At 42.4% G+C, this 15,964-nt stretch overlaps 1 pseudogene; it reads right to left on the bottom strand.

Moving 5' to 3' along the window:
* LOC147915222 (peroxynitrite isomerase THAP4-like) overlaps positions 1-15,698 on the bottom strand; it is a 78,218-nt pseudogene extending 62,520 nt beyond the window's left edge.
* Positions 15,699-15,964: the final 266 nt, after the last annotated feature.

Below are 15,964 nucleotides of genomic sequence, written 5' to 3'. Positions count from 1 at the left end.
AGGGTCTTTCCTCCCCTTGATAATGAAACTGAAAGAGAAGTACACACTTTGTGACAGTCTCCTCACACCTGGCTCACCCCTTGAGTTACTATGAATGAGCTGCACTTTAATAATGATATTCCAATGAATAGATCTTTTTTCAGCTTTGTTGAGGTATAATTGACAATAAATGCATATATTTAAGGTGTACAACATGATAGTTTGATATACATATACATTGTGAAATGATTACCATAATCAAGCCAAGTAACGTTTATTATCTCACAAAGTTACCTTTTTTTTCTGGTGAGAACACTTAAAATCTACTCTCTTAGCAAATTTAAAGTATACAATACAGTTTGATTAACTGCAGTCGCCACGCTTTAAATTAGATTCCCCAGAACTTATTCATCTTATAACTCAAAGTTTGTACCCAATGACCAACTTCTCCCCCGTTCACCCAACCCCCAGCTCCTGGCAACCTCCATTCTCTTCTCAGCTTTTCTGAATTCTAATTTTTATGATTCCACATATAAGTAAGATCATACAATATTTGTCTTTCTATGCCTGGCTTATTTCACTTAGAATGATGTCCTCCAGATTCACCCATGTTGTCAAAATGGCAGGAAACCCTTCTTTTTTATGGCTGAATACTATTCTATTATAGACAGATAGAGAAATAGGGAGAGAGATAGATCACACTTTCTTTATCCATTCATTCATTGACAGACAGGTAGGTTGTTACCACATCTTGGCTACTGTGCATAATGTTGCAATGAACATGCGCATGCAGATATCTCCTAGATACTGACTTCATTTCCTTTGGATATATACCCAGAAGTAGGATTGCTGGAGCATATGGGAGATCTATTTTTAATTTTTTTAGGACTCTCCATACTCTTTTTTTTGTTTTTTTTTTTTTTAGAGTAAGAGTTGATTTTGTTGTTGTTGAGGTAACATTGGTTTACAACGCTATATAAATTTCAGGTGTACATCATTGTATTTTGATTTCTGTGAAGAATACATCATGTTCACCACCCAAAGATAATTAAAACCATCCATCACTATATAAATGTGCCCTTTTACTCCTTTCACTCTCCCCTTCCCTTCCCCTCTGGAAATCGCCAGTCTAACCTCCATATCTATGTGTTTGGTTTTGTTGTTGTTGTTGTTGTTATCTTCCACATATGATTGAAATCACACGGTATTTGGCTTTCTCTGTCTGACTTAATTCACTTAGCCTAATACTCTCAAGGGCATTATGCCCATGATGTATTTTATAATGGCTGTACCAATTTACATTCCCAGCAACAGTGCACAAGGTTTCCCTTTTCTCCATATCCTTGCCAACACTTGTTATCTCTTGTCTTTTCAATTATACCCATTCTAACTGGTGTGAATTGATAGCTCATTGTGGTTTTCATTTGCATTTCCTTGATGATTAATGATGTTGTGCACCTTTTCATACACCTGTTGGCCATTTGTATGTCTCCTTTGGGAAAATGTCTGTTCAGGTCCTTTGTCCATGTTTTAAATCGGTTGTTTGTTTTCTGGTTGAGTTATATGAGATCCTTATATATTTTGGATGCTAATCCCTTATCTGATATACAGATTCCAATACTTTCTCCCATTCTGTAGGTTGTCTTCACAATTTGTTTATAGTTTCCTTTGATGTGCACAAGCTCATTGGCTTGAGGTAGTCCCACTTGTTTATTTTTGCTTTTCTTGCCTGGCCTATTGAGGTCATATCCAGAATATCATTGTCAAGACCAATATCAAGGGCTTTTGGTGTCATATCCAAAAAATCTTTGCCAAGACCAATGTCAAGGAGTTTTTTCCTATGTTTTCGCTAGGAGTTTTACAGTTCCAGGGCTTATATTTAAGTTTTTAATCCATTTTGAGTTAATTTTTGTGTATGGTCTAAGACAAAGGTCCAACTTCATTCTTTTGCACGTGGAGATCCAGTTTTCCCAACACCACTTATTGAAGAGACTATCCTTTCACCATTGTGTATTCTTGGCACTGTTATGAAACATTAGTTGACCATGTATGTGTGGCCTTAGTTATGCGCTCTCTGTTTTGTTCAACTTGTCTAAATGTGTGTTTTTATGCCAGTGCCATACTGTTTTGATTACTGTAGCTTTATAGTATAGTTTGAAATCAGGAATTGGGGTGCCTTCAGCTTTGTTTCTCTTCCTCAAGATTGCTTTGGCTATTTGGGGTGTTTTGCAGTTCCATACGAATTTTAGGATTTTGATTACTGGTTGAACCTCTTACTCACTATTGGTCTGTTTAGATTTTCTATTTCTTCGTGATTCACTCTCGGTAGGTTGTGTGTCTCTAGGAACTTCTCCGTTACTTCTAGGTTATCCAATTTGTTGGCATATAATTAGTCACAGTAGTCTCTTTTGATCCTTCATATATCTGTGGTATCAGGTGTAATGTCTCCTTTATCATTTATAACATTATTTATTTGAGTCCCCTCTCTATTTTATTGTTATCTTTATTACTTTTTATCTTTTATTGTTTAACCTAGCTAAAGGTTTCTCAATTTTATCTTTTCAAAAATCAAACTCTTAGTTTCATTGATCTTTCTATTGTCTTTCTAATGTCTATTTCACTTATTTCCCCCTAATCATTATTGGTTTTCTTCTGAAAAACATTGAGAAAAACAATCCCATTAAATAACATCTAAATGGTAAAATACTTAAGAATAAATTCAACCAAGGATGTGAAAGACCTTTACAATGAAAACTACAAGACTTTGATGAAAGAAATTAAAGAAGACACAAACAAATGGAAAACCACCCTGTGTTAATGGCTTTGCAGAGTTAATATTGTTAAAATGTCCAACTACCCAAAGCAATCCACAGATTCAAAGCAATCCCTATCTAAATCAAATGGCATTTTTCACAGTTATAGAACAAACTATCTTAAAATTGGTATAGAACCACAGAAGACCCCAATCCTGAGAAAGAAGAACAAATCTGGAGGCATCACGCTTCCTTATTTCAAACTATACTACAAAGTTATGGTAATCAAAACAAGGTAATACTGGCATAAAAACAGACGCATAAACCAATGGAACAGAATCAAGAGCCCTCAACTAAACCCATGCATTTATGGTGAACTAATCTTTCACAAGGAAGCCAAGAATACTCTATGGGGAAAGGATAACCTCTTCAATAAATGGTGTTGTGAAAAGTGGATAACCACATGCAAAAGAATGAAATTGGACCCCTAACTTACACCACTCTACAAAAATTAATTCAAAATGCATTAAAGACTTAAATGTATGACTTGAAACCATAAAACTCCTAAAAGAACACATAGGAGAAAAGCTCCTTGACATTGCTCATGTCAATGATTTTTTGATTTGACCACAAAAGGAGAGACAAGAAAAGCAAAAATAAACAAATGAGACTACAATAACCTAAAACCTTTCTACCCAGCAAAATAAATAATCAACAAAATGAAAAGACAACTTATAAAAAACAAACCAAAACAAATAATCTAATTAAGAAATGAATCGAGGGGCCAGCCCAGTGGCATAGTAGTTAAGTTCACACACTCCACATTGGCAACCTGGGGATTGCAGGTTTGGATCTCGGCATGGACCAACACACCTTTTGTCAAGCCATGCTGTGGTGGCGTCCCATATAAAATAGAGGAAGATGGGCACGGATTTTAGCCCATTGCCAATCTTCCTCAGCAAAAAGAGGAGGAGTGGCAACAGATGTTCGCTCAGGGCTAATCTTCCTCACCAAAAAAAAAAAAAAAAAAGGATAGAAGGTCTGAATAGATATTTTTCCAAAGAAGATATACAAATCTCCAACAGGTACCTGAAAAGATGTTCAACATCCTTAGTCATTAGGGAAATGCAAATCAAAATGACGATGAGACATCACCTCACACCTACTAGAATGACTATAGTTGAAAAAAGAGGTGTTAGCAAGGATGTGGAAAAACGGAAATCCTTTTGTACTGCTGCAGGGACCAAAGATTACTACAGCCTCTGCATATTGAAAACAATATAGAGGTTGCTCCAAAAAGTTAGAAATAGTTATCCAGTTTTCCCAGTACCATTTGTTGATGAGACTATCCTTTCCCCATTGAGTGTTCTTGGCTCCCACTTCAAATATTAGGTGACCTGATATGCAGAGCTGTTCCATTGTTTTGTAGGTCTATTTTTATGCCAGTATCATACTGTCATAATTACTATAGATTTGTAATATGGTTTGAAATCAGGAAGTGTGATGCCTCCAGATTTATTCTTTCTCAAAATTGCTTTGGCTGTTTGGGGTCTTTTGTGGTTCCATCCAATTTTAGAATTGTTTTTCTATATCTATGAAAAATGCCATTGAAATTTAGATAGGGATTGCACTGAAACTATAGATGGCTTTGGGAATATGGACATTTTAATAATATTAATTCTTCCGATCCATAAACAGAGGACATCTGTCCATTTGTTTGTATCTTTTTCAATTTCTTTCATCAAAGTCTGGTAGTTTTCATTGTGCAGTTCTTTTCATTTCCTTGCTTAAATTTTTCCTAAATATTTTATTGTTTTTGATGCTATTGTGAATGGGAAAGGATAATCTCTTCAACAAATGGTGGTAGGAAAGTTGGATTACCACATGCAGAAAATGAAATTGAACTCCTAAATTACACCACTAAGAAACTTACCTCAAAATGGATTAAAAACTTAACCATAAGACCTGATATCCTCAAACTCCTAGAAGAACACAGGGAAGAAGCTCCTTGACACTGGTCTTGGCAATTGTTTTTGGATATGACATCAAAAGCACAAGCTACAAAAGCAAAAATCAACAACTGGAACTGCATCAAACTATAAAGCTTCTGCACAGCATAAGAAACAATCAAGAAAATGTAAAGACAACCTATGGAATGGAGAAAAAATATCTGTATATTGGATAAGGAGTTAATATCCAAAATACAAAAGGAACTCATACAACTCGCCAGCAAAAAAAACAACCATAAAATAATCAGTTTAAACTATGGGCAGAGGATCTGAAGAGACATATTTCCACACAAGGCATCCAAATGGCCAAGAGGTACATAAAAATGCTCAGCATCACTAATCATTAGCAAAGTGCAAATCAAAACAACACTGAGATATCACCTCACACCTGTTCAAATAGCTATCATCCAGAAGACAAGAGCTGAGTGTTGGCTAGATTGTGGAGAAAAGGGAAGCCTTGTGCACTGTTGGTGAGGATGTAAATTTGTTCAACCACTATGGAAAACAGTATGGAGGCTCCTCAAAAAATTGAACTACCATATGCTCCAGTAATCCCACTTCCTGTTATATATCCAAAGGTAATGTAAACAGGATATTGAAAAAGATATCTGCACTCACATGTTTACTGCAGCATTATTCACAATAGCCAAAATCTGGAAACAACCTAAGTGTCCATCAATGGATGAATGGATAAAGAAATGTGGTACATACATACACAATGGAATATTACTCAGCCATGAGAAAGAAGGATATCCCACCATTTGCAACAACATGGGTAGACTCGAAGGCATTATGCTTAGAGAGATAAGGCAGACAGAGAAAGACAAACATTGTATGATATGATTTTATGTGGAATCTAAAAAAGTTGAATTCATAGAAACAGAGAGTAGAATGGTGGCTACTAGGTGCTGGGGGGTGGGGGAATTCGGGAGCTGTTGTGAAAGAGTAAAACTTGCAACTATAAAATGAATAAGTTCTCAAGATCTAATGCACAGCACAGTGATTACAGACAACATTTATTCGATATTATATACTTCACAATTGCTAAGAGATCTGATCTTAAATGTTCTCGCCACAAAAAGAAATTATGATTATGTGACATGATAGAGGTGTTAGCTAAAGCCATGGTGGTAATCATATGGAAATATATATGCATCAAATCTGCACAGTGTACACCTTTTAAAAACTAAAAGTAGAACTACCGTGTAATCCAGCAAGCCCATTCTGGGTATATATCCAAAGGTAATGAAATCAGAATCTTGAAGAGACAGCTGCACTCCCATGTTCACTGCAGCATTAGTCACAGTAGCCAAGACATGGGAACATCCCAAGTGTCCATCGACAGATGAATGATAAAGATGAGGAGGAATATAGATGAAAATGAAACATTATTCAGCCATAAAAAAGAAGGAAATCCTACCATTTGTGACAAGGAAGGATCTGGAGGGCATTATGCTAGGTGAAATTGGACAGAGAAAGACAAATACTGTAAAATATCACTTCTATGTGTAATTTAAAAGAGCCAAACTCAGAAACTGAGAGCAGAATGGTGGTTGCCAGGGGCTGGGTGGCAGCAGAAATAAGGAGATATTGGTCAAAGGGCACAAACTTCCAATTATAAGATGAATAAGTTCTAGGGAATCTAACAGACAGAATGGTGAGTACAGTTAACAGCACTGTATTATATACTTGGAAGTTGCTAAGAGAGTAGCCCTGAAATATTCTCACCACAAAAAAATGGTATTATGTGAGGTGACGGAGGTGTTAAGTAACCTCGTCATTTCACAATGGTAATCATTTCACAATATATACATGTCTATCAAATCATCACGTCACCTTAAACTCAAACAATGTTATATTACATCAATTATATTTCAATAAAGAAAGAATTTCAAGATGATGAGAGTGGAGCATGAAACCAAGCACGGGCTTTTCTGAGCAAAGGACCCTGTGTGACAGCACAGGGGTCACACCAGTGAAGCTGGCCCTGGTTCTACCTGCAAAAACATATCTAACAACTGAGCACTTGTCACCGTCTCCACTGGTAACAACCTGGCCTGAGCTCCCACCTGGGTTACTACCGATGAGCCAGTGGTCATCAAGATCAAATGCAGTCAGCCACCGTCCCACGCACATTAATGACATTTACCAAATTCTAATATATGTGTACAATGTATAAAACATATTAGTTTATAATATTTATTAGAAAATAAAATATTATATTATTATAACTATATATAATATAACATCAAATTAGGAAGTACACCATGCTGAAATTAGAAATATCTTCGTGCAAATACATGACAAATTTTGATGCAGTTATCATGATGAGATGATATTGGGAAGCAAGTGGAAATTGTTAAGAAAGCTCACAAAGCAATGTCCTGACCCCCCGTGAAGATGCATGCTGAGTATAAGGCCTCTGCCCTTGCTCACAACCAACGTGAGGAAGTAACTTTGAAACAGAGGACTGTAAATACAGGACTGTAAAGCTTTAACGAGACATGAAATGTACTTTCTGATTTAGAGAATAAACAGAAAAGAAAAGTAAAGAAGTGGGAAATGAAGAATCAACAGATAAAAATATCAATTCTTATGAGAAAGAGGTTTATAATAAAAATAAGGTTATAGATATCTTACTTTCACCTTTTGAATGGAGATATACAAAATTAAACTCAATGCCTTCAGATTTTACATTTTTAAAGGAGAAAATTTGTTTGCAATGAACGTATCTAACTTACAAAAAGCAGCCATTGTCTCGGCTCTTTAATATTCTGAAGATTTATGTTTAATATATTTCATCTTAAATGATTTAAGCAGCATGAAATGGCTGGTATTTCAAAAAAATCACCATTGTGTTTAGATCATCTACAACTGATTCATGATATCTTCTTATCACATTCTTACCAAAAATTTGGTAGCGGCCTGGATTTATTATTATTGTTTAATAATACTAGTCACATTGGAATCCTGCAAAAGATGTTTCAATCAACTAATATTTAAAAATATTTAAGACTGTCACTGTGATATGAGAAAATGTCAATCATAGCAATATTCTCATTTGTAAACAAGATAAGCTAAGAAGTATATTTTAAATATATTATAGATAATTTGTCTTCCTTGAAAGCCAAGAATGTAAAATTATAATAACTCCTGACTTTGATATACTTAAAATATTGAAACAAAATAATGTGGTGTTTTTTTGTGTGTGTGAGGAAGATCAGCCCTGAGCTAACATCTGCCAATCCTCCTCTTTTTTTTGCTGAGGAAGACTGGCCCTGGGCTAACATCCGTGCCCATGTTCCTCCACTTTATATGGGACACCGCCACAGCATGGCTTGACAAGCAGTGCATCAGTGCGCGCCCGGGAACAGAACTGGCGAACCCCGGGCCGCCGCAGGGGAGGGCGTGCACTTAACCTCTTGCGCCACCCATCCACCCAAAATAATGTGTTTTAATACATCTCATCTTTACTTTTTCAATATTTTTTCAGCTACCTTCATGTTAGGAAAAATTAGCCATTAACAATTAATGAAAGTGTGTATACAATTGTACACTTCTTCCCTTTCGCTCAGGGATTCTGTAGTCTCCTCCAGGCATGTCCTGTGTCCCCAGCTCCTTCCATGGGAAGGCCTGGATATCTCATACATTCTTTTCTCGAGTGCACCTGTGTGTCCCCCTCTCTGAACCTGTGCAGGGACTCCTCTCATAAACCCCCTGAGTCTGTAACACACAGCGGGCTGTGATTTCCCCCATCAGCCCCTTAAAGGCTGATTCTGCTGTAAAATAAGCCTCATGAAAACTTGCCCTGAGAAAGCAGAGAATAAACTACATGGGAACAGTCCAGAGCATGAAGGCTCTGTGCTCACAACTGAAGAAAAACATCAGAAAAGTCACCGCAAAGCCCCCTCCTGAGCTGGAGGGGTGGGCAGGGACAGTTTTCCTCCTCGGAAGTGGCCACGCCCGGTTGGGTCCTGAGGACAGGAAGCTCTTGTCTCACTGAGGCCGGGCACATGGGTCCATGGGCAGTACACCCAGCGCTTCACCCCAGTCTCAGGGGCCTGGGTCAGGAAAAGGCGGGTTTGGGTGCCCTCTGCCCCAGGTCCGGGGGCAGCGCTGTCTACTGTTGAGCACTGACTCTAAAGCTGAATCACAGCAATTCATAGATTAGGCAGTCTTAATTTTTCAAGTTCAAACGGAAACGGAAACGGGGCATAGTATCCCACCCCTTGATGAGAGTGGATTCAGATAACAAGAAGTACGAGGTCAAAATACAACAGTCAATTAACATCCTCTGTGCTGGCAGTGAATGAGTAGAAGTTAAAATAAAGGAAAATACCATTTACAAACTGGTACAAAATCAAAATAAATAAAATCCTTAGGTAAGAATCTAAAAGAGTAAATACAAATCTGTATCCAGAAAACTATCAAACACTGTGGAAAGCTAGCAAAGGAAACCTACCTAATTGGAGATTTATTTCACTTTCATGATCAGTAGACTCAATGTTATTAAGATGTCAACCCTTCCCACCTTGACCTATAGAGTCAACACAATCGCAGTCAATATCCCAATAAGATATTTTGTAGATATCTACAAAGTGTTTCTAAACTTAGAAAATCCTATACAACAGTGCAGAACAAAGTTGAATAAGTCACCCTTCCCCATTCCCAGATTTATAAAGGTACAGAGATTGTGATCTTGGGGTATGAATGTGCAAACAGATAAACGGAAAAGGATACAGAGTCCATAGACTCACAAACATACGGTCAACTGATCTTTGTCAAAAGATCAAAGGCAAGTTGATGGCGAAAGGATAGTCTTTTAAACAAATGGTGATGGCACAACCGGGTGGCCATATGGAAAAAAATTAACAAAGACACACACTTTCCACATGACACAAAAATTCACCAAAAATGGTTCATAGATGTAAACATAAACTGCAAAACTATCAAAATTCTAGGAAAAGCAAAGGAGAAATCTATATGACATTGGCTTTCATGATGAGCTTTTACATACAACACTGAAAGAATGAGTCTTCAAAGGAAAAACAAGATAAGGTAGACTTTGTTAGAATTAAAATTTTCTACTCTTTGAAAATCACTGTTAAGGGAAGGAAAAGACCAACCCAAGACTATGAGAAATATTTGCAAGATGCATATCTAAGAAAGGACTTGTATTAAAATGTACCAAGCATCATGGATTCAACAATAAGAAAAACAAACAACCCAATTAAAAATGGGTAAAGATCTGAACAGACACCTAAGCGGTGAAAGTATACGATAAAATAAGCATGCAAGAAGACGCCAACATCATTTATCATTAGAGAGAATCAAATTCAAACAAAATGAGAGGCCATTCCAGACAGATAGACAATATCAATTCACGGCCGGGTGGCAGAACAGCATGGACTCTCTTTCATTGCTGTGGCCTATGCCTAGTGGTACAGCCACTTTGGAAGGCACTTGGGCACTTTCTTACAAAGTTAAACATAATCTTAACACATGATCCACCAATCACATCCCTAGGTATTTACACAACTGTTTTGATATATAATGTCAACAAAAAGCCAGCACACCTATATACTGCACCTTATTTATAATGGCTGGAAACTTGAATGAACAAAGATAACCTTCAATAAATGAAAGGATGCCCAAATGTGGTACATGCAATGTAAAGCTACCCAGTGATGAAACTGAAAGAGCTATCAAGATATACAAAGCCATGGGGGCCAGCCCGGTGGCGTAGCTGTAAAGTTTGCCCGCTCTGCTACGGCAGGCTGGGGTTAGCAGGTTCGGATCCCAGGCGTGGACTGACATACTGCTTGTCAAGCCATGTTGTGGCAGCGTCCCATATAAAGTAGAGGAAGTTGGGCATGGATGTAAGCCCAGGGCCAATCTTCCTCAGCAAAAAGAGGAGGATTGGCAATGGATGTTAGCTGAGGGCTAATCTTCCACACACACACACGAAGAAAACCAAAGATATACAAAGCCATGGATGAATCTCAAATTCATATTTCTAATGGAAAGAAGCCAGTCTATAAAGGCTGGGTAGAGTATGATCTCATTTATATGGCATGCTGCAAAGACAAAGCTGTCAATCTGGTACACAGATCAGTTTACCAGAGTTGTCCAGGGATGGTATGGGTGGAAAGGGATGAACAGGTGAAGAATTCTGTGTGATGCTTTACTGGTGGATGCTTGCCTCTCTGCATTTGACAAAATCCCCGGATTTTTACAGTATAAAGAGTAAACCTTGACTTATACAAATTACAAAAATTATTTAGGTCTGTGGATCCTTGGATGGAATGCAAATATGACTAAAGAATATAACTATATTGCAAATGTACAAAATGAACTCACTGCAAGTGGTGGGGGAAATGGTATTGACCTAAGTAACTTCAGAAATCACTGGAATCTGTAAGACTGAAAGAAAAGGAATTGAGTAAGCAGAGGACTCTGCAGTTGTCCCCTGCAACGTGATGCAAAGGCACAGCCACTGTCCACGTGGATGGCAGACAGCACCAGCCACTCACGGCAAGATAACGGGGCTGAGTGATGAAGTCTCAGGTCTGTTTCACTCCATTGGCAAAAAGACCAAGACTAATGAAGAGTTCTGCGGATCAGACTTTGCCCAATTCTCATTTCCACTCTCTATGGTTAGGAGCACACTTGGGGGGTTGCATGTTAAGAAACACTTGGTTTGATGACAAGACAAAACTTTATGTTACTGAAGAAGGGGGTGAAGTTTCCACATCAGGACCATTGAACTGTGTGATGGTATTTTTCTCTGGAAGAAACTATGCCCTCAATCCAACAAGATTCTCATTGCTTCCTCTTTCCCAGGCCTTCTGGTGGGAGGGATAGAAGGAAATTCATGACCTCAGCCTCTAATCCGGTAGGCAGAACAGGCACACACAGCTCTCTCTCTCATGGCCACTGGGATGAGGAACGGATCAAAACTGACCTGGGCTTTGGTCACAGAGAGGACAACAGATCCCCTCTGCGAAGGGTGGGATCACCTGGGTCAGCCATCTGTCTGAGGAGACAGACACGAGGTGGGCAGGTGTTCCAGGTGGGGACAAGAAGAACAAAGGTTTGGCAGCCAGAGAGCCCCAGGCATGTTTGAGGAGGACAGGCCATCAGCTGTGTGGGGTGTCGGCTGTAGGAGCTGTAGGGGCTCGACAGCCATTCAAGCAGGCCCGGATGCCCAGCTGGGAGACCTGGACATTCCTCTTTGTGCAGACGGCCCAGGACTTACCCAAATCCTTCACGCTCAAGCATAATGTCTCTGGTGGCCGAGGACCTGTTCGAGTCTGACAAATTCAGACACTCATGAACCTGTGCAAGAGCTACGAGGACCCTCCAAGAGGGTGAGGGAAATCCTGTCCCCTCATGAGTCCCAGAGCCGTGGAAATGCAGCTATCATTCTTGAGACTTCACCGTAAACCCAGTCGTGTCACTAGCTATGTTTGCCAGACTTCTCTCTTTTCACTTAATGTCCATGACTCAGCTATGTCATTCTGCTTTCAGAAACTGAGCAAACTGGGACTCAGAGTGTTAGGATCCCCACAGCACCAATTTCCAGCTGTGTGACCATGGTGAGATTACTGTGCCTTTCTGTGCTTCCTTTGCCTTCTTTAAAAAACTGGGATAATACGACAACACCCCAAATAATTTTCAGTGTAAAATGAGTTATTTCAAAAACTGGGAAAATAACCACAATGCCCCCAAATTATTCTGAGGGAAAAATGAGTTAACACACAGAAAGTCTCTTAATCTAGCCACCCTTGCCTTCCTCCCAGCTCCTCATTAGTCCAGGGTCCTGGCACTTCTCTTGCTCTTTGGAGATAAGGTATGGTTTTCCTATAGCCAATCACATTCCTGGATGGCTGTGCCAGGTCAGGAAGGGCCTGGGCTGTGGGGGAACCAGGATGGGATGCTCAGCCCCCCGCCTGCACCTGCAGTGCTGCCTCCCAGACAGAGGCCCAGCCCCTACTGGGCGTGGTTCTGGAGAGGGACACTTCTGCAGCCTTGAGATGGAGTGGGGAGCTCAGTGAACTGCTAAGCAGTTTCACTCTGGGTCTTGCTTTTTAAGAGTGGGTGTTTCCACGAGGGGAGGATGTTCAAAACACTAGGTGGTCACCTCCTTGAGTTCCTGATCATGGGGCAGGCTCCTCGGGGTGAGCTCCAGAGCAGTGCTCTGTTTTCCACCCATTTGATTCTAAGCCTCTTGAGGATTTAGGGATTGGTGAGGCCAGGTGTCCATGCATGCCCAGAGATCCCATCAGCTTGGGTGACATGCCCTGTATGGACCATCAGGCCCCAGGCCAGTGAGGGGTGCCCAGTGAGATACCTGACCGAAGGCTGGGGCCCTTGAGGGAATTTCTGCCTTAAAAAGAATTAAAGAAGGAAGTGCAGGGAGGCTGGAGATCCTCGCTCACAGGCGGAGAGCAGTAATGTGCGGGAACTATAGGCCCAGCTGCAGCCTTGAAAGCTGCATCACAAATCCTTCCCCTGGAGAGAAAACTTGGGCTGGAAAAAGGACTTTGGAGTCAGGGACGGGGATCCCACGAGGATTCTAGTCTAGGTAAAGGGTGCACACGGAGCCCATGCGGAGGGAGATTGAGGGTGGCAGGTCCTGCCTCTGCCCTTAGTCCATTTGCCAATGGCCTTCCCCTTGCCTTGTCCTCTCCACCACTGCACAGTTCCATCTTGTTACACGTTTCCCCACTCTTAGAGCTGACGCCTTTCCAGAGATTGGAATCCTAGAAACTACAAAGTTCCAAATATTTGGTCCCAAGAAACCTCAGCAAGAGAAGCAGAAAATGTTTCCTCTTCCTCCAGAGTGTAGGAAAGGCAGCCCCACTCCTCCTGGGCACACAGTGGTCCTGGCAAGTGGTATTTTAAAGACAGCGACGCTTTCTGTGGCTGGTGCTCTGCCTGGGAATGGACCTCCAACCTGAAGTTCTCAGGGGTCTGCTGGGCCCATCTCTGCTCCTCTGGGCCCAGCTGGTCATGACACTTGAAATGAACCTGTCCCTCTGAGGAGGGGGTCTTGGGGGTCTCCTTCAGTAGCCAGGAGGAGGAGCTGGCCCTCTCCCTTCTCCCACATACAATAATCTGATGACTGGCTTACAATCTCTTAATTCAAGGAGGAATCTGACAGTCAGTACAGCATTTAAATTGGCATAGGGAAGTAGAAGAACCAAACCACAACTCCCAGGCTGTAATCAAATAGGAATTTAATGTAACAATATTCAAATCTAGCGTTAACTATTTACAATGAAATATCGCTGCTACAAAGAGATAAAGCGGCCTTGGGGGAAGAGGTGGCAGGAGATGGGGGCCAGTGCTCCTGAGTGCCCTGGCTGTGTCCCGACTGCAGGGGGTGAGCTCTGCATCAGTACACTGGGCACTCCTTCAGTCCTCGGCTTGATGGTGGCTGTGTCCTCTTGGCCTTGAGAGTTCTCTGGCCAAGCTAGGGCGAGGCTCCAGCAGGCACGACAGCATGTAGCTTCCACAGGACAGAGTGGCACCTGTGACCTACCAGAGTCCACACTCCAGGTATCCTCTCTCCCAGCATCCGCCCCAGCAGCTGGAGCCCAGGTGCCCTGGACTCGGTCACCAACGCCACAAGGTCAGGGCTGAGGAGGAGGAGCCATGGACACGAAGCTGTCTGGACTGGCCAGCAGGGAGAAGCCAGCTCCACCCTCCCCATCTCTGGTCCGGCCTCACCTCTCATTCTCACTGAGCCGCTTCCATGTCGGAGAACCAGGCCCCAAATCGCTCCTCGGGCTCTAGGTTTGTAATCCTCAAGCAGCCTCCTGGAGCTGCACGATCTCCATCATTACTTTCAGTGCTCCTGGGACCAGAGGGAAGGAGGGATGCACACAGAGCCTGCTGGGGGATGCTGGCAGGGCCCTGAGGCCAGTGAGGAGTGGGGCAGTGGACTGGTCCTGGGGCTTTGCTCACGTGGGGAACCTCCCTTCCCTCCAACTCCATCCAGGCCCTACCTGCTTACTCAGAGGATGGGGATAAACAGCCCCCTCCTCCAGGAAGTTTCCCCTGATGCCATCACCCCCCTCACCCCCACCCACCTGCTGGGTGGCTCTCCCACTTCTCTGTTATCCAAATCTCTCCAATACATGATACAGAGCATGCAGGGATGGAGTCAGGAGTGATCTGGCCCAGGGGCACCTCTGGATTTCCACTCCTCCTCCCTCCCCACAGGGACTCAAGCCACAGCTGCTCACCTTTTTTTCTTTTTCTGGTAGTTGAGACCACATTCCCCTGGAAGGCAGATAGCCAAAGTCCATCAGAGAGAGCCCCTAGCTATGACTAGCCCCCTATGCCCACCTCCTTCTCATGCTGCACTACTGCCAGGTCCCAGGAGGGGGCCGTGGGCATGCACAGACACAACAGGACTTGGACCTAGGCCAGGCTCTGGGCTCCAGGGAAGGGGAGGACATGGGGGGCTGAGGTCTCAGGGACCCCAGCCCAAGCCTCGCTGGGATGACAGACAGGGAGGCCAGAGGCCTCAGGCAGGGAGGACTGCTCCATCTCTTGATGTGCTACTTGTTTTGGAGGGGCCCAACTTTCTCTCAAGGCGTCCCTCAAACAAGTCCTCCTGCAGCTCTTGCAGTCAGGCAGCTCTGCTGCTTCATCAGCCTGGGGAACTGGGGTGCGGGTGTCATGTGCAGACTTTGTTCCCTCATCCCTAAGATGTGCATGATGGCCCAGCTCACAGGGGTGGCAGGTGTAGGCTCTCATGAGAGGAAGTTACTGCAGTTCTGACCACTCAGGGCTCAGTAGTGTGGCTCTCTTCCCAAAGCCCCAATCCTGGTCACTCCTGCCCTGCCCCCGGCTCACCCACCTCCAGATAATCCTCCATCGCAAAGGCCAGCATCGCTAGCTCAGTTAGGATGGCACCAAGGAAGGGGACGACAGCCTGTGCCATTGGGGTTGGATGGGATGAGACCCTGGTCTCAGGTGTCTCCCAAGGTCCCTCCCCTGAAACCTCTCATCCTCAACCTTCCTGGCCCACGCCAGGTTCCCAAGTGGAGCATCCTCAACCCTTACAGCCTCCCTCATTCCCTCTCTACTCCTCACACTTCAAGAACACCCGACTCCTCCCTCATCACCTCTAGGGCCTGCTTTTACAATCACAGGGTATTTGATCCTTGTGATCCCTCCACACTCCTAAGTCCATCCTGCACCAGCTCT

This window comes from Ceratotherium simum, chromosome 15, assembly GCF_057802395.1.
Source record: "Ceratotherium simum simum isolate JZ-2026a chromosome 15, ASM5780239v1, whole genome shotgun sequence".
NCBI lineage: Eukaryota > Metazoa > Chordata > Mammalia > Perissodactyla > Rhinocerotidae > Ceratotherium > Ceratotherium simum.
This window is presented reverse-complemented; position numbering and strand designations above follow the sequence as displayed.